The sequence below is a fragment of the Mastomys coucha genome, unplaced genomic scaffold (assembly GCF_008632895.1).
Source record: "Mastomys coucha isolate ucsf_1 unplaced genomic scaffold, UCSF_Mcou_1 pScaffold3, whole genome shotgun sequence".
Taxonomy (NCBI): Eukaryota; Metazoa; Chordata; class Mammalia; order Rodentia; family Muridae; genus Mastomys; species Mastomys coucha.
In genome coordinates, this window is record NW_022196909.1 from 62,727,530 (window position 1) to 62,746,849 (window position 19,320).

The following is a 19,320-nucleotide window of genomic DNA, read 5'->3' on the forward strand; positions in this document are numbered from 1 at the left end:
GAGGCCAGAAGAGGGCATCAGAAATCCTGGAAATGGAGTTATGAATGGTGTGAACCACCATGTGGGTGCTGGGAACTGAACCCAGGTACTCTTTAAGAACAGAAAGTGCTCTTAACTGCTGGATTCTAATATTCACTCCTCCATCCATCCATCCATCCATCCATCCATCCATCTATCCATCCATTCATTGTGTGTGTCACACATGTGGAGGCCAGAGGACAACTTTTGGGAGTCAGATTTATCCTCATCAGACAGCCTACAGCTGGTGTTCCTCTGTGTGAGGCTTCTGACATGAGGATATTCCCTTCTTGCACCAGATAGCCCTGAAGCCATAGCCCCACTAGGAGTTGGGTGGGGCTGGCTACAGACCAAGTAGCTATCTATTCCCATCCAACCCTGGGTGCTGCTCTTTCTAAGTTCCCTCCTCTAATAAACACTTGGGCTGGTGGGGAAGCTCAGCAGTAAGATGTTTATATGGCACACACACGCCCTGGGCTTCACCTATGGGTACGGGCTGGGGAGCATCAGGCTCTTAAGTGTCAATCATTGATCTGAGCTCCGTGATCCCCAAGTTCCCCTTGCGTCAAAGGGTGGAAAGGACAAGGAAACCCTTTTCCTTCAAGAGGGAAGGAAGGTTCAGGAAGCACACCCCAGAGAGGTCTTCCTTCTTCCCTTCTCTGGGCTTCTGTCTCCCTATCTGGAGAGATGCTCAGGAAAACCTGAGCAGAGGAGAAAGCAGTGCAAATCATCTCTGCTAGGCAGAGGAGCTGAAGGCAGATCATTCTGTCTTCCCAGCTAAGATTGTGATGATGTCCACTGCTGGGTTGTTGGGACAAATATTGGGAAAAATGATCTCATGCCTAGTGAAATGCAATTTCTCCTCTCTTCTTATCTCCCTTCTCATCCATCCCCTTCTCTCCTCTCTTTTCTTTCTTCTCTTTCTTTTCTGCCTCTCTCCCCCTCTCTGTACCATCTCTCATCTTTGGCCCCCTCTCTATCTCTCCACTTTTTTCTCCTCTCCTCTCTCTTTTATCTTTCCTTTCTCCATCTCTCTCATTTCTTTTCTCTTATCCTTTTTCCTATATTCATCTATGAACGACTCGCTAAGTGTCCCTGCTCTGGAGCCACAGAGAAGGAAAGGGACAGGAGTCCTGCCTGCTCCCTGTCTCCCAGGGGGCAAGCCAAAGACCCCAATCCTGCTCCCTGGCCTCTGCTTTCTTCTGGTCCCATCTTCTTATTGTGGGGAACTGGGAAGGCACTGGAGACATCTAATCAGATGAGTTTCATGATTAGAACCGGTGATTGGAGGGCACTGTGTGCATGTGTGTGTGTGTGTGTGTGTGTGTGTGTGTGTGTGTGTGAGAGAGAGAGAGAGAGAGAGAGAGAGAGAGAGAGAGAGAGAGAGAGAGAGAAAGAGAAACTGGGGCAATGGAGCCTGTCTTCTTTCTTTTTCTTTTCCTTCACCTTCCCTCTCTGTCACCTCTCTCTCTCTCTCTCTCTCTCTCTCTCTCTCTCTCTCTCTCTCTCTCTCTCTCCACCTCTTCCCTCCATCTCTCTCTTCCCTCAGCTCCCCCTGCGGCTTGCCAGCTGCCAGGAGATGACATCTCCTTTCATGTTTGGGGCTGAGCACGGCTTTGAATGTTCGTTTGATTCCGTTAAGATAATAGCTGGTTCACTGTCAGATGCAGACTGATCAGTTAAAACCTTAATCACTGCCTGTCTCCTCGCACGGCACTTATTTTTTAAGAGATTAATCCCTCAGCCCTGCTCCGGCTCCCATTCAGCCTGGAAGAAAAAGAGGCAGCGTTTGTGTTAGCCGTGTTATTGTTATCATTGCCATTCTCATTATTCTGTGGGTGACCTCCCTCCCTCCGTCCCCTCAGCTATTCCTGTCTTCTTGCTTCTGTACTCTCAATCTTCCCCAGGTGATTTATGTGTTCTTTCTCTCCCTTGTGTACACACGTGTACACATGTGTGAGGGTGCATGTGTGCGTGCGTGCGCGCACACACACACACACACACCCCAACACACACATGCTCTGATATGGCTTTCCATAGTGTGAGCTATCTGTGCATTTAGAGTGAGCCTGACATTCTCGTGTGCACTTATGTGTTCTCTACACCATACAGGACAGGACACGGTTTCTGGCACACATAAAGGAGGGCAGCTCAGAGGAGTGACTGTATGTCTTGGACAGAGTCGTGTTTTCCAGTCTCACCAGCCCTCAGATAACCACATCACGTGGCTTCAAAAGGAACCCTGTTTCTCTCATCTTCACTGTGTCTTGAGGGGTCCATCTCTGCTGCCATGCTGGCTCCGGCTCCTGTGCTCTGGTGGTCTCCTTGCTCCTCCTGGTAGCTGGGGCTGCAGGAGCATGCCACTCCATAACTGGCTCCTCTGAGATGTTTTACTACCATGTCTCATCTTGTTTCCTCTTTTAGTAGACAGACCCTAGCCAGGTTGGGAAAGGGGAGTGCCTGAAACTAACCCTAGAAAGGCTTGCTTTTGACATTTGTAACCAAATATAAATTTTACAGGGAATAAATGCACTAGAATGCATTTAGCCCAACCATTCAAAGTACACAAAGAGCAGAAGACTGAGGCAAGACAAGGCTGGCTTGCCCCTAGTCTCATAGTAAGTTGTAGTACTGGTGGAGCGTTTGGCTTTGGCTCTGCCTATATCACCCAACAAAGTACCATGTGCTAGAGGAGCCACACAGGGGTCCCTGGGTAGCAAACACTGCCCTGCCACAATAGTACTATCTGCCTAGGAAAGCTTTCAGAATGGACATGTGGAAGGGTGGGACTCGGAGTTGCAAGACCATAAGCAAAGAGCCAGAGATGAGCAGCTGGGAGTGCTGAAGATGGAGAGCCTTTTTGTGGGCTGCAGCACCAGGGCCAGGGAGAAGCCCGTCTAGAAGTAAGAAGCTGTGTGCGCACCCCATGTTCTGGAAAGGAACAGACATGCTGGCACAATGGTGTTTGCAGTTGCAGGTGTTGGCATCAGGTAGAAGGGAGGAGTCTGCCTCCCAAGAGTGGGACAGGTGACTCAGAAGTCTAGCATCCTCACTGGCAAAGTTCTCCCCTTGCTTCACAGGGCAGTGTGGAGAGCTGGGGGTCTGGTGCTAGCTGGCTGGGCTGGCATCACTAGCAGGTTGGAAATCTTGGAGGAGTGACCATTCGGTCTGTCTGGGACTCAGTTTCCTTCTTTAAAGAAGAGTCATGAGTGGAGCAATGGCTGACACTCATAATGCTAGCACTTGGGCAGCTGAGGCAAGAAAATTTCCACAAATCTGAACCTGTGTTATGTAGTGAATTCAGGATAGCCTGAGATACAATGTGAGATCCTGTCCTTTTTTTGTGTGTGTGTGTGTGTTTGAGACACGGTTTCTCTGTGCAGCCCTGGCTGTCCTGGAACTCACTCTGTAGACCAGGCTGGCCTCGAACTCAGAAATCCACCTGTCTCTGCCTCCCAAGTGCTGGGATCAAAGGCGTGCGCCACCACCGCCCGACTGAGATCCTATCTTAAGCAGAAGAACTAGAGCTGGCTGTGGTGGCTCACTCCTATAACCCTAGCACTGGAAGGCTGAGGGTGTGTGTGTGTGTGTGTGTGTGTGTGTGTGCGTGTGTGTGTGTGTGTGTGAATTTTAGGTCAGCCTGGACAGTATAAAATCCTGTTTTACAAAACAAAAGCAAAAAATAAAATAAAAAACAAAAATAAAAATTAATAAAATAAAACAGGCCAGAGACTGCCTGCTTAGTTAGTGCTTGGCGCCTGATGAACAGCAAGTGCTACATGTTCGTCATGCCTGTTCAATAAAGGCACACTGAACACATCCGTGTGCCTGTACTGTGCTGGGCACTATGGATACTGAGGAGTTACCATCTCCTCTTTTTGTGCCTGCTCACCTGAGTGCATAGGCAGAGAAGCCAACTTGTATGTATGTGTGTTGGGGACTGTAGGTATGTGTGCACGTGTGTGGAAGCCAGAGGTTGGTGTCTGACCTATCAGGCTTTACAGGAGCAGTAGGATGAAGTGGGTCCTCTGCATCCAGGTTCTGATTGGAGCTGAGGACATGGGGATCTTGTGCTGGGCAGGGATATGGGAAAGGATGGGGAGATGGGAATGGGGCTGAAGGATGAAGCAAAGGCTGAGGTCTGGGTGGGAGAACGGGACACAGACGTGCTATGGCTTCCACTTCCAAACAGAAGCAGGGGCTGGAAAGGGTTGGAGGGGGCTGACACATCCTCTGGCTGCCTGTGCCAGCAGGAGGCGGCCCGGGGTTAATGGCGTGACATCCCTGCGGCAGTCTGCCCGATGGGCTTCTGATGCCTTTTCTAATTTGGTAGCGCTGAAGATTAGAAGGCAGGGAGAAGAGAGTTTTCCTCTCGAAGGTTATTATCCTGCCGACTCCCCCGGCGCCCAAGGGAGGGAGTCAGCGTGTTCCTGGAGAAGAGGAAGCAGGGCCTGGCATTCTGGATCGGGTGCCCCTGGGGAGCCGGGAGGGAGCTAGGGCTGGAGCAAATAAAATTGATGCTATAAATGGATCCGGTGCTGGTTGAAATGGGAGCAGAGCCGGCTCAGCTGCAGAACTGGGAGGTGGTGGGGGAGGGGACTTCTTACAAGTAGACCTCACAGATGCTAAGAGCTGAAGGTCTCTCTACCTTGAAGGGTCCCCAGATTTACCTCCTCGATCCCCCAAGCAGAGGTCAGTGCCACCAGGCTATGGAAAGTCTTTCCACCAGGAAGACTCTTGGAAGCAGGGTCTGGCTGGGAGCTCACCTGGGCTCTCCAGGGCAAGTCGAGTGTCCCCTGGACCCTGTTCTGGATGATTCCCTCCACATCTGGCCATACTCTCAGCACACACTGGAGACAGAGAAGGAAGAAAGACAGTGGCAAAGCTTCGTGGAAGAGGGAGGAAGGGATCAGAATACAAATGGGGAGAGGGAGAGAGAGATGGAGAGAAGGAATGATGGCTTGAATTCAGGGTGCCAAGCTATGCTGAATTACAGGAGGGACAGGAAGCAATGAAGGGAGTTGGGACCCTGGGACCTACTGGAAGAGGCAGAACACAACCATGTGCATCCAGACCTGTTGATGGCTGCATAGAATAACCAGTGGCATCAGAAAAGCCATGGTGGGCGACCCGCCCCCATCGAATCCTCAAACTAGGGCTGACGCAGCTGTATCTTCAGATGAACACCAGCCCAGGCCGCATAGTGAGCCTCCGTTGAAAGAGAGAGGTGCTAAGGCGAGGTGCTTAGTGTCCCAATCTTGATTTTGGTGCTGAGGAGGGCTGGTACCATCTTCTGAATAAAGCCACCAAACCCTCCACCCCTCCCTGCCTGCTGTCTATGATCAATGAACTTTCTGGATCTGTTTCCACTCTCCCTGGGAAGCTCTCCTACGACCTCCCGAGCTCAGAGCAGAAATTTTGCTTCCATTCTAAAAACCTACCACTTTGTCTTCAAGGCTTGCTTGCTTTCCCTTGAATGCAGTAATCTTGACGTATTTATTTCTGTATCTGCCCTTCTAGCACAAGCCATATGCACAGGAGGGGCCAGGTCTGTTTGATAAGTGAATGGTATATATGTTTTAATATCATTATAAGAGGCTTGAAGTAGGACAGAGAGTTCCAGGCCAACTTGGGCTATACAAAGATGCTGTCTTTATACATAAGAACAAACCAAACCAAAGCAACCATCAGCCACAGTGTACTGAGAGAAACCACCAGCAGCCAGAGCTAGAGTGTGGCTGGCATGGGGTATCATAAGGTGGTACTGCCTAGTCTGTTCTACCAAGAGGCCATCTTCATCAGACTATGTTGAATGTTTTTTGGAGGTCAATTTCTACCATGACCCACAAGCTGCCCTGATATCCTTACGTGGAGAACTAACTGTCTCTGAGTCTTGATCTCTCTAATACACTGAGAAGTTGAACAGGGCGCTTCTGGGGTCCTGTTCGAGACTGTGACCTCTGTTAAACACTAGCCCTGAGGTCACACCTTGGTCACGCTGAGAGTTTTCCTTACCTGGTGTAATTAAGACTCAGTGTGACAGGAAAGGACAACTTGGGAAGGGGTGTTGGGGAGGGTTTGTCTAAAAGAGGCCTGGCTGAGAAGGCTGGGAGGACACCAGCCCATGACCTGCTGGATAGTCTCATGGCCCCTGGTGAAGGAAACCTGAGGTCTGGGCAGGGTGGCCTCTGGGGTGTCTGTACCCAGCATTCTCTTTCCAGGCCAGTATGTATTAGATATCTCAAAGGGGCCATTTAAACAGTCCACCGTGGTACAATGAAAATATATAACAGCTAATTGATACTGGAAGTCAGAAAAAATTGCTAGCTGTCCCTATAATTTTATTAGTAAGCATTCAACTAAGCACTAAAGGATAAGAAAGCAAGACAAAAGTAGGCCAGGAGTGGTGGTGCACACCTTAATCCCAGCACTTGGGAGGCAGAGGCTGCTGGGTCTCTGAGTTCATGGCCAGCCTGCTTTACAGAGGGAGTTCCAGGACAGCATGGGCTACATAGTAAGATGCTGTCTCAAAACAAACAAACAAACAAACAAACAAGGAAAGTAAGAAAAGAATAATTGGTATCAGAATATCATTATGTTATAAATATTATATCACTACATCATTCTGGAGGTTGAGTGGGGCAGAGACCCTGGAAGGAACTTTGAACAGTGAAGGTTTCATTTTAGAAGCTGAGACCTGCAGAGATTGGCTTAGAGACTTCGGGTCTGTTACTTTGACTCTGTAGATGTGTCATTGTGTTATTTTTGAATCCTGTTTGCAGCCTCTGCAGTCACAGAAGTTGACACAAGCTAACTGAAGCAGCTCCAAGTGCTGAGATCAAGAGCCTGGCTAGAGTCAGCCTGTTCTGGGATGATGTATACACCAGAATCCTTCCAATGGATTGGGGGGGTCACATAGGGCACACGCTTTAACATAGGATATGTAGCTCAAGTGTGAATATCGTTTCTTGGAACCCAATATCAACTGCAGTAATGGCCTAGAACATAGCATAAAAGAAGTTTTTTATTTAAAATTTAATTTAATGTAAAGTTGCGGCTGGAAAGATGGCTCAGCAGTTCCGAGCATTGCTGCTCTCTCAGAGGATCCAGGTCCAGTTCCTAACATCCCCAGGGTGGCTCGCAACTGTTATAACTCCATACAGACATAACTTACATGTATCTGGACAAAACACTTATACACGTAAAATGAAAATAAAAAATCTTTTAAAATGTAAGGTTTTTATTTAAATTTTCAATGATAAATTTTATCACTAAGACTGCTGGTGGACTATATTAATAAAAAAGCAGCTGAGTATTATTTATTTATTTATTTATTTATTTATCTTAAGACAAGTTCTCACTATGTAGCGTTGGCTGGCCTTGTACTTGCTCTGTAGGCCAGGCTGGCTGGCCCCAAACTCACAGAGATTCACCTGCCTCTGTCTCTCTTGTGTTGAGATTAAAGGTGTAAACCACTAAGCATGGCTGGTTGACTTATTTTTTATTTTTATTTATTTATTTATTTATACTTGTTTTTTAAATTAAAAATATATTTTAAATTAGGGGCATGTGTGGGTGTGTGAATGTGAGCACAGGTGCCCGCTGAGCCCAGAGAAGGGCACTGGGTACCCTGAAGCAGGAGTTACCGGAGGAGGTTGTGAGCTGCCTTATTTTGGATACTGGGAACCAAACTCAGGTCACCTGTAGGAACAGTGAGCACGCTTGGTTGCTGAGTAATCCCTCCAGCCCCCACCTTTCTTAGTTTGGCTTGGAGCATCTTTGCTGCCAGGCTCAGTGGTAGAGTGATTGTCTAGCGTGACTCTTGGAGGAGTCCCTTTGAAGCAAGGCTCTCAGCTGTACGCTTCCTTCCTAAGGACTCTTAGCGGCTCCAGGAGACATTTCGGCATTTGCACCCAGGAATGGCTGAATGCAGGGGATATTAGCAGCTGCAGGGTAAAAGTCAGGGTGCTGTTAAATGCCTCCCTAGTCACAGGCCCACCCTGCAGCAAAGACTCTGCCACCCCTGCTCTAGATGCCCAGAGTGACCACTCTCTCTCTAAAGCTTTATGACTTGATCAAGCTTTATGACCTATAGCATGTGTCCCCCAATGACCCACCTTCAGGGTGGTGGCTGGTGCATAGATGACCAACTCCTACCTGCTGCAGGCTCAAGGGAACCAAGTGATAGCTTCCCTATCTGGCTTTCTCTCACCGGATACTAGGTAGAATTGCACCCCACCCCCAAACTCATCTTTTTTAATTATTATCTGTAAAAGGAGGATTTAATAATACGGACTTCACTGGCTGCGGTGAAGATCGGTTGTGATAACGCCCGAGAAGGTAATTGTGACCGTGAGTCTAATTATGGGGGAGATACGCAGGACATGAGTAAAGCCTGCAAGCCTGAGCCTGCCATCTTTCCTAAGATGAGGTTCAGTTGATGGGGGAAGGGCCTTCTGGGTTGTCAGATCCATCCCCTTTTCACAGGGAATGGAATGGAGGAGCAGGGAGTCCTTCTGAGAAGGCCCCCAAGGAAGAGCTACAGGATCCATCCACCAGGCCTGGATGCCACTTCCCAAGACAGTAGCAATTACAGCATTCAAATGGTTGACACCAATTAACAATACTGAGAGACTACAGTGGCCGTGCTGGTACCTTGGCTCTGCATATCTTAAGGGACTGACTGACAGGCTGACCCGCAGGGCCACTGGCTTTGCTAGCTCTCAGCTCTTCTTGTGGCACCAATTTCTAGAGCCAAATTATTGCCGTAGCCTAGCTGGTTTGCAGGATAGAACTGTGTCCGGTAGACAGAGCTATTTGCATCTTCTGGTTCCTGCCCAGCTCTGCAGGGCAGAGCACGCAGAGGGTAAGGCTGCACTTTTCCAGGGTGTGTGTGTGTGTGTGTGTGCGCGCGCACGACCTCTATCTAGGTTCTCCCACCTGGTGCAGGCAACCTCTTTGCACTGTACCGGTCAAGTACATTCTATCTGCCTGCAGTAGAATGCCTGTCATCGGTCACTCCCCACAGCCCCCCAAGGGAGACATGATTAACAATGTATCTTTTAAGAGTGTGTTGGCTTGCTGGCCACAGGGCAATAATCCTGGCCAGAGAAAGCTCCTGGAGATGCAGATCCTGCACAGTGTGTGTCTACACAGTTGTCAAGGGACCCAGTAGGTCAGGGATGAATGGAACCTTGTTTACCTGTCCTGTTTAGTTAGTTTCCTTCCTTCCTTCCTTCCTTCCTTCCTTCCTTCCTTCCTTCCTTCCTTCCTTCCTTCCTTCCTTCCTTTCTCCCTCCCTCCCCCCTCCCTCCCTCCCTCCCCCTCCCTCCCTTCCTTCCTTCCTCCCTTCCTTCCTTCCTTCCATTCTTCCTTTTTCTAGGCAGGGCTTCTCTGTGTAGTCCTGGCTGTCCTGGAACTTGCTCACAGACCAGGCTGGCCTTGAACTCAGGGATCAGCCTGCCTCTGCCTCCCAAGTGCTGGGATTAAAGGCTAGTTCTTCCACTGTTAGCTATTAGGTCCTGCAAGGCCAGTTTGTTCTCTTGCCCCAAGTTTTGCAGCAGCTGACTTTCATATCTTCTCCTTGCCTCTGCTCCTTCTCTGAGCCTTGTCCCAGCCAGCCTACTAGCTGTGGAGGACTGGAATGGGAGCCACAGTCAGGGTGGCCCTGCTGTCCCCATCGCGGCCAGGGAAAGGGGGCAGTCACTTTGAAAGAAGCTTTCTCAGACAGTGTTTTCTTTTTTTTCTCTTTTTTTTCTTTTTGGTTTTTCGAGACAGGGTTTCTCTGTATAGCCCTGGCTGTCCTGGAACTCACTCTGTAGACCAGGCTGGCCTTGAACTCAGAAATCCGCCTGTCTCTGCCTCCCAAGGGCTGGGTACTTTCTTTTTAATTCATATAATTAATTAATTTTTGAGATGGGGACTCACTATGTAGAGTAGGATGGACTTAAACTAACAGAGTTCCACCCACCAAACAATAGAAATAGAAGCATTTGGCCAGCAGACCATACTTTCTTAAAGGACTCTGTCCTTTTCCACCCAGTGCACAGGAACTGAGAGTCCCCCCACTGCCTCCAGCTTGTCAACCTGACATCATCTCTTAGTCGTATCTCCATCCTACTTTCTTTTCTTTTCTTTTTTTTTTAAATAATTTGTAAGCAATTTTCTCTCCCTCAACCCCGCCTTCCCTTTCTCCCTCTTGCTCTGGCCTGGCTCGATCTGGCCCATAAGTTCTTTATTTGTTTCTTATTATGGATGGTTGTGAACCACCATGTGGTTCCTGGATTTGAACTCATGACCTCTGGAAGAGCCCTTAACTGCTGAGCCATCTCACCAGCCTTCCATTCTATTTTCTAATATTGTGATAAATAATTGGGAAACCGCATGTTCCTTCTCCTCCCCCGTATGTGTGGCCTGCCCCACTGTACAAACAGACTGAGTAGGCACAGGGTTCTGCAGAGAAGCTGTGACTACAGCTGGGACTGGGTGGATGATGTCCTCCTGGCGTCACCCTGAACTCGCATTTTTCTGGATACCCACTGCTTCTTGGGGATGCCCATCCTCTGGCTACAAGGAGTGTGAAGACAACTGTCCTACTTTCTAGACTCGGCCTGTTTAAGTCTCAGCCATGCTCCAGGCCTGGGTGTTTCCTCTGAAAGCCCCACCTCTTCAGGGATTCCCAGGAGCCATTTCTGGCTGTGCCTCTTGTTAGCACTGAGTCAGAGACCTCATGACTGGGAACCCGGATTCCAAGCTTCTTCCTTCAAGACTCCAGATGTTGCTGCTGTGTGGTTAGGGGCTTGGTCTTGACAGGATCAGCAGTGCAGGCACCAAGTGCTCCAGGCAGAGGCATGGCAGGAACCCCCTTGGCCCCTAACCTCTTCTCTGTATTTGCTGGGTCCCTGTTGGTCGAATGAGTCACTGCCAGTGCCTATGCAGACACTCGGCCTGGGTGTAAGGTATAGTAAGTGTTTGAGACTATGCTGTCATGGCTGTGCAGTGAGTGTGGACACAGAGGGGGTGGGACCCTGCACAGGCCTGCCAGCCCCTGCCCTGTGCACCCTCAATGCAGGAGAACTAAGTTCCCTATTCCACGCCCTCCCCACCCCCCGCCCCGGGCATCTCCAAAGCAGACAGTACCGGACATCAGCAAGTGCACCAGTCCTAGAAGGCCAGAGTGGGGGTTCTGGGAACTGAGAGCCCCGCCCTCTCCTCTGCACCCTTCCCAGCCCAGGGACAAGCAGCAAGGAAGTCTGCTGGAAACGCATCTCCCTGCCGCCCACCCCTCCCCTTCTGCTGCTTTTACCGACTTAAAAGAAAAATAAAATATGTTCCAGGAACCAGAACGGCTGCAGAACAAACTCAAACCAGAAATGCTTAAAGATGTTTTAATGACTTAAACACAGGGGCTGGTTTGTGTCTAAAACTTTCCACATTAAAAAAAAGAGAGAGAGAGAGAGAAGCAAATTCAATATTAAATATCCTCCTGGTCCCCCTTCCTCAGTGCCCCCATTTCTGGAACTGCAGCCTGCTGGGTCCACAGCTCCCCCTTTTCCTCCGTACCTCTGCTTTCAGCTGTGGGTTATTAGCACCCGGTGTGAACAGAGACCAGGCCCCTCTATAAAGTTTATATTCACATTCCAAAAACAGAAAAAACAAGGAAGAGGGAGAAAAACAACACCCGAGGTACAGGTCCAACAGCTTCTGCGGAGCAGAGGCCCCCTCCCCAGCCCCCAAGCTCGGGCTGCAGGACCTGTTAACTGGCAGCTGACAGATGGTTACAGCAGGAATTAGGCCCTCATTTGGGTCAGGATTAGTCCAAATCTTCCATCTCATTACTGCCCAGCCTTGTGGGACACGCCTCTCCCTTCTAGAGAACTGTGTAGGTGTTTGGGGTCCTGGCCAGCATCCCTCACTCTCACTGGGAATGAATGGAGCAAAGACAGAATAGGCTGAGACAAAGCGGGGTCTTGGGCAGGATTAGGAGAGGCTGGCAGGAGCCCCACAGGGATTTCTTTTACTTTTTACTTTGAGATGGGACTCAAAAAGTCGAGGACGTCCTTCGTCCTTAGGCTTCTGTTGCCTTCACAGCTCCATTCTCCATCTCCCAGGGCAATGCAGGTATGCAGCAGCGCACCTGGTTGTATGCAGCTCCTGGAGATGGAACCCAGCCCATCACATGTTCTAGAAAATCGATCTACAAACTGAGTTATGTTCCCGGGATCATGCCCAAATCACAGGAACCCCAAAGACCACTGAGGAGTCAATTCTGATGCAATCACATCTTTATTATTATCACTGTCCCAGTCACAGTGGGTCAGAGTGAGAGCCCGGAGCCTAGGGGTGCAGGGTTTTTATTGTGGTTACAGCAAGCTTGGGGAATTTGCATATGGGTCAGCAAGTTAATATTTTAAAAACTGTATTTCTGGAGTAATCTGCAGGAACCGAACATGGGAGCAAAACCACCTGACAAAGGGGATGGCTAAGTTATCTATTCCCTGCAGGACGTCTTGGGTTATCTTTATGTACCTTGACCCCTGCTATTGGGATGTTTATTCTAGTGGACTTTGTGGTTTTCTTCCTGGAACTGGAGTTTAAACGTTGGTCTTGCACAAAATGGTGTTTCTTCAAAAAGGTAGTTGGTTGGGGCTTACACTGGTATGAATTTCTTGAAGTGCGTGTCAGCCGGAGGAAACTGGTAACCCATCACAGCGATGCAGGTGATCACATGCTGAGGGGGAAGCGTGGGCTTAGAGACGGGTCCAAGGAAGTCCCTATTCTGGAATCATGGAACTACCTTTGCCGTGACATTTGCCAAGCAAATTTGGATCCCCCTGTGGAAACATGGAGTGGGACCCAAGAGTTTTCTTCACACCGTCTTACAGACACGATTCTAAGGCTGAGAGAAGGCAGGTAACCTACCTAAGGACAAAGCTGACAAGTGGGAAAGTCAGGGTTTGAACACTAGACTGGGTGTATGCTGATGCTCACCTGTACTCCCAGTACGCGGGAGATAGAGGCAGTCTGTGAGTTTGAGCCTAGCTTGGTCTACAAAGCAAGTTCCAGGCCAGCTAGGGCTACATAGTATCTCAAAAAAGTGGAAAAAAATGAATACAAGATTAAGATAACCTAGGATTTTGTGCCTGTATACAATACTGTCTCTTTAAAAGAGCATTCATTCATTCACACATCCATCCATCCATTCATTATTTATTCTCTCTCTGTCTCTCTGTGTGTCTCTGTGCCTGTCTCTGTCTCTCTCTGTCTATGTCTCTCTCTCTCTCTCTCTCTGTGTGTGTGTGTGTGTGTACAGGTATGCCCATGCCATGGTAAGTCTGTGGAGGTCAGAGGACCACCTTGCTCTCTTGCTCTCTCTCTCTCTCTCTCTCTGTGTGTGTACAGGCATGCCCATGCCATGGTAAGTCTGTGGAGGTCAGAGGACCACCTTGCTCTCTCGCTCTCTCGCTCTCTCGCTCTCTCGCTCTCTCTCTCTCTCTCTCTCTGTGTGTGTACAGGCATGCCCATGCCATGGTAAGTCTGTGGAGGTCAGAGGACCACCTTGCTCTCTCGCTCTCTCTCTCTCTCTCTCTCTCTCTCTCTCTCTCTCTCTCTCTCTCTCTCTCTCTCTGTGTGTGTGTGTGTGTGTGTGTACAGGTATGCCCATGCCATGGTAAGTCTGTGGAGGTCAGAGGACCATTTTCTAGAGTTGTGCTCTACCTTGTACCTTGCTGAGGCAGGGTCTCTGTTGTTCCTGCCATTGTGCTGGATACTACAGGTTAGCTGACCTGTGAGCTTCCAGATGCTTCTCCTGCCTCCGCCTCCCACCTTTCCACAGAAGTGCTGCATTGACGCTGTACAACATTCCTCTGGTTTTGTTTGTTTGTTTTGAGACAACGTCTCACTATGTAGCCCTGGCTGTCCTGGAACTTACTAAGTAGACCAGGCTGGTCTCAAACTCAGAGAGATCCTCCTGCCTCTGCCTGAGTGCTGGGGTTCAAGGCTAGTGCCACCATGCTGGGCTCACATGTGGATTGAATTTTAGCCTTGCATCTAAACCGTCTCCCCAGACTCCTGGGCTGTGTTTTTTGACAACACTGCAGTGGGTTCCTGTGATACAAATGTCTGTCCTTAAGCTCACGGAACTTCTCATCATCAGATGCTGAGGTCTAAAATCAGACAGCATCCTGTCATCCCTACCAACTCTGGGTGAGATCCTAATCCTCCAAGTGATTGACTTATAGGGGATGACTAGAGCCTGAGCACAGAGCTCTGGGGCTGAACTGGGTGCTCCCAACGAATCCAGGGCGCCCTTCTGCCCCTGTGTGATGCCTCACTTGTGTGAGCTTCCAGAAGCAAGGATGCACCACATTGTCTTTGAAGCAGGAACGAGCTCTCCAGGCTCCGACTCTCTTGTCAACCTTCACCTTGGCCTTCCTATAGAATCTCAAGCAATAAATTATTTATAAATTGCCAACTGAAAGCTTTCTGTTGTGGCGGCCTGAATGGATTAAGACTCCTACTAGGTGGCTGACGGGAATCTTTAACCCAGATTGCTGACAGTGTCATTCTAACCAGTCCCCAGGACCTATTCTAAAATGAAGACCAGTGCTTTACTCTCTCTCTCTTGAATTGGGCACACCTCTGGATTCAAGAGCACCCCAGGGGACCCCTGTGGGAGTCTTCCTTCACTTCTGTGACTCAGTAGCCTCTGACACCATTTCCAGAGGGTGATTCCCTGAGAAGTCGCATGAGGACTTGCTAAGAGGTCTTTAGAGTTCGAATCCTGTTCTAGAGTGGAGAAAGCTGGACCCTGAAGCTGCCCAGACAGCTCTCTTCTAGGAACTTGATTCTGCAGAGATGCTTCTGCATAATCTTGCCCCTCCTCCAATCCATGTATGCACACGTATGCGCTTTTGTCTCTGTGTGCAGGCCTACAGAAGACAGAGGACACTCTTAGGTGTTTTGTCCCAGGAGACATCTACTTTGCTTTTTGAGATAGGATCTTTACTGGCCTGGAGTTCACCAATTCGGCTAGGCTGGCTGGCCAGTGAGCTTCAGAGATGGTTCTGTCTCTGCCTTCCTTATGTACATTGTGTGTGTGTGTGTGTGTGTGTGTGTGTGTGTGTGTGTGTGTGCATATATGTGCAAATACTGAGAGAGACCAGAAGTGTCAGACCCACCTTGAGCTGGTGTTTTGGGAGGTTTTGAGCCCCACAGTGTGGGTGCTGGGAACCAGATTCAGGTCCTTTGGAAGAGTAGTTTGCATTTGTAACAGCTAAGTCGACTCTTTTAGCCCTTGGGCTCCGCTTTTACCTGTGTTCTGGTAAGAGAAAAGAGACTTACCACGCCAATGCTTTCCTAACTGACCTATCTCTTCATGTCCTGGGGCTTCTTGTCCCTTTAAGGTTAGCAGAGATGAGTGTGGAGGTCACGGTGGTTCAACTTAAGGGCACACAGCTTCTTTCTCAGTTTCAGAGGGCTCTTCATGGACTGTATCATCCTGTGGACCAGACTTAAGATTTGAAGGTCAACCTATGGGTGGGAAAGCAATTGACAAATTCTGCAGCTCTTCAAAATTCTTTTTCCTTAAGTAGATATTTGAAGACATTTTGAAGCACTCAGAATACTTAGACTTTAAGTGCTCTTTGCAAAGTTAAATCACGTTGTCAGTTTAAGGGTGTAAGTGTTTTTTCTGTACGACTCACTTTTCTGGGATAAGCTTAATTTGGACACATTCAGGAATCTGAGGCCAGAGATGGGGAAGCAGGTATTTGAGAGAGAAGCCCCAACCACTGTGGCTGGCAGCAAGGAGCCATAGCTCTTAATTAGCTTGTTTTATTTTTTGTGCTTTCTTTCCCCAGTGGTTATATCTGTGTGTGGCTCTGGAAGGAGGGTGTCAGGAGCTGCCCCGTCTCAGAAAGGAGTGCCTTGGGGACAAAGCGAAGGGAAGAGACACCAAGACAGGCAGAGCCAAGGAGGGCTGAGGTAAGGCTTCCTAGGGATTTGGAGGGAGGAGAGGCATGGCTTTGGGCAGAGGTCAGCCATGATCCTGTGGCTGCCAGCCCTCAGCAGCCTGAAGTAGCGCACTCCCTGTCCTGTCATTCCAACTCCCGCCCTGGCTCCTCCCACTCCTGGGAGCAGTCTCTCTGAAAGTCTCCAAGCATTCCTAAGCTCAGATCCTTTCAGCTACACTGCTAAGAGCCTTCAGGAAAAACCCGAGCATATTAGACCCAGGCGCTGCCTCTAGGGAGCCTGATGTAGGCCACAGCAGAAGATGCCAACTGCTGCTCATTAGTATTCTCTCTCAGGCGGCCTTTATGCTATCTTGTATTATAGTGTGACAGTCGAATTTTTAAAAAAGTTTTAGAAGTCATAGCATGTGTGCGTGTGTGTATGTGTTTGTGCGTGTGCAGGTGTGAACGTGTATTGTAGTGTGTGGTAGGTGGTGTGTATGTGCATGTTTGTGCTCATGCGTGTGTATGTGTGTGTGTGGTGTGTGTGTGTGTGTGTATGCATATATTCATGCATGTGTGCCTGTGTGAGTGTGCGTGCGTGCATGTGTGTGGTGTCTGTGTGCATGCATGCATGTGTGTTTGTGCATGTGAGTGTGTGTGTATGCGTGTGTGTAATGGTGTGTGTACATGAGTGCTGGTGCCCACAGACCCAGAAGAGGGCATTGGACACTATGGCACTGGAGTTGCAGGCGCCTGATGGGGGTGCGTGTGTATGTGCATGGATGCACGTGTATTTGGGCACATGTGTGTGTGTGTATGCGAGTGTGTGATGTGGCATGTACATGAGTGCTGGTTCCCACAGACCCAGAAGAGGGCATTGGATACTACGGAGCTGGAGTTGCAGGCACCTGATGGGGGTGCTAGCATTCAAACTCAGGCCTCCTGCAAGAGCAGCATGTGCTCTAAACCACCCAGCTATCTCTCCAGCCCCGCAGTGTACATTCTCATTAGAATTGGATAGAGGAGGGCTGGGTGATAGCCTGACTGCTAACTTGCTTTCCCAGGAAGCATCAGGGCCTTCGTGTGTTTCCCAGAATTCACATTTTAAAAAGCATACTTATAAGCTTAGCAGTATCCACATACTTATTAATGCAGACACATGAAAATCCCTGGGGCTCATGGTCAGCCAGGCTATACCATGAGTTCTATACCAGTGAGAGCTCTTGACTCAAAATAGGTGGATGGCTGCTGATGAATTTTTATGCCTGAGGCTGTCTCTGACTTCTACATACATGTACATACATATACATACACACACAGACACACAGACTCAGACATGCACAGACAAAAGCACACAGACACATAGACACATACAGAGACACACAGCAAAGACAGACACATGCATACAGATACCACATGCACAGGCACACAGACACATACACACAGACACAACACACATACAATCACATACAGACATAAACATACATGCATACACACATGCACACACACAGACACACAGAACCACATTCACATGCACACAGACACACACTCAACCACATACAGACACACACACTCACATACACATGCACACACATATACGGAGACAGACAGACTCATACGCGCACACACACACACACACACACACACACACACACACACACACACACACACTTCCTGTGAGAAGAGAGGGTGGTAGTAGAACGACCAGTCGGAGGTAAGAGTGGAGGCCTGCGTCCTAGCTGGGGGTTAGTGTGAGAACTGATGAAGCTGCTAAGCAGTGGGGTTGATTAATGATCTGAGCTGGGAGGGGCGCACACTCTTTATCCTGTCTCTCAGGGAGACCAGGCTGGTCTACACAGTGGGATCCCAGACATCCAGAGTTACATAGTGAGACCCTGTCTAAGAAAAAAAAAAAGCAGACAGACAGGCAGGCAGGCAGAAAAAAGAAAAGGAAGGAAGGAAAGAAATAAAGATTTGAACTAGAAGAGGAAAATATTTTTCCTTTCTTTCTTATTTTATAGGTCTGCTTATAGTCTACCTTGTTCTGCTGCAGGCTTTCTGCTGGATCACTGATTTGCAAAATTCTTCCCAGAGTGTTTATCTGTGTCCTATCTCTGGGCTGTGTGATCAATCCAGTTCACAAGAGCTAGTTCCTCCTCTGAAAATTAGCATACTTTCTATGTTCCATCCCTTCCCCGAAAGTCAGGGTTTCTCCATGTAGCCTTGATTGTCCTAGAACTTGTTTTGTAGACCGTACTGGCCTCGAACTCACAGATTCTCCTGCCTCTGCTTCCTGAGTGCTGGGATTCAAAGCATGTGTCAGTAGGCCCAGCTGCATAATTTCTATCTTAACTAGCCATGCCAGCTGGATTTGAGGCTCAGCCCTGATGTCACTGTAGTAACACCTACAATAGCACACGCTTCTACTCATCCAAGTCCAGGCCTGAATTATGATTGGAAGGAACACGGGAGTCAGAGCACACACATCACATCACATCTGACCAGGTCAGAGCCTGGTCAAGGCTGCTGAGGTGGCCAAGTGGATAATGGTGTTTGCTGCCAGCCAAGCTTAATGACCCCGGTTCAGTCCCCAGAACCTGTAACAGAAGGAGGGAACCAGTTCCCACAAATTGTATACTCTGATCTCCAAATGCATATGATACCCACATACTTTTAAACTAAAAATCCCACGCCTCAGCAAAGAATCCAGACGCTGTTGATTTACGGCTGTGCAGGGCTCTACCTAGAGCCGAGGACATGCTTCATTGGCCTCAGAAGCTTCAGTGACCCCAGAGACTCCTCTCCTCCTTTGTGGTCACAGATGCTCACAGACATCGGAGACACCAATGTCTTCCCTTGAGCCTGGATTGGTCCTGATGAGAATGTATGCCCAGAAGTTCTGCGGCTGAGACACACCAAGCTGAGACACCAATGTCTTCCCTTGAGCCTGGATTGGTCCTCATGAGAATGTGTGCCCGGAAGTTCTGCGGCTGAGACACACCAAGCTGAGGAACTTCCGGCTTCGTCTTGATTGACACATCATAATGCGGCAGCTTAATGAAGCACATTAGGGTACTTCTGTATACGCATTGTGGACTGATCAAATCAGGGAAATTATTTATGGGGTAACACTTATTACCTTAAATATTTGTTATTTCTTTGTGATGAGATAATGTATGAATGTGTGTGTGTGTCATGAGTGTGTGTGTCTGCACACACCCCGTCTTCCAAACCTTATTTTGATAATGTAGTAGACTGTCAAAAAACCCAAACTTATAGCTCTGCATTGGCTTTCATCTGTGACTCTAGAATGGAGTAACTAACACCTTACTCCATAAAAAAAAAAAAA

General features: G+C 48.8%; 1 long non-coding RNA gene across 1 annotated transcript in view; it reads left to right on the forward strand.

Annotated features, from left to right (window-relative positions):
* Positions 1-19,237, forward strand: part of LOC116074682 — a 34,779-nt gene extending 15,542 nt beyond the window's left edge. Inside the window, exons 2-3 of the long non-coding RNA XR_004112250.1 lie at positions 15,879-16,002; positions 18,793-19,237. This is a non-coding gene — a long non-coding RNA (uncharacterized LOC116074682). The remainder of the gene's footprint in view (positions 1-15,878; positions 16,003-18,792) is intronic.
* Positions 19,238-19,320: the final 83 nt, after the last annotated feature.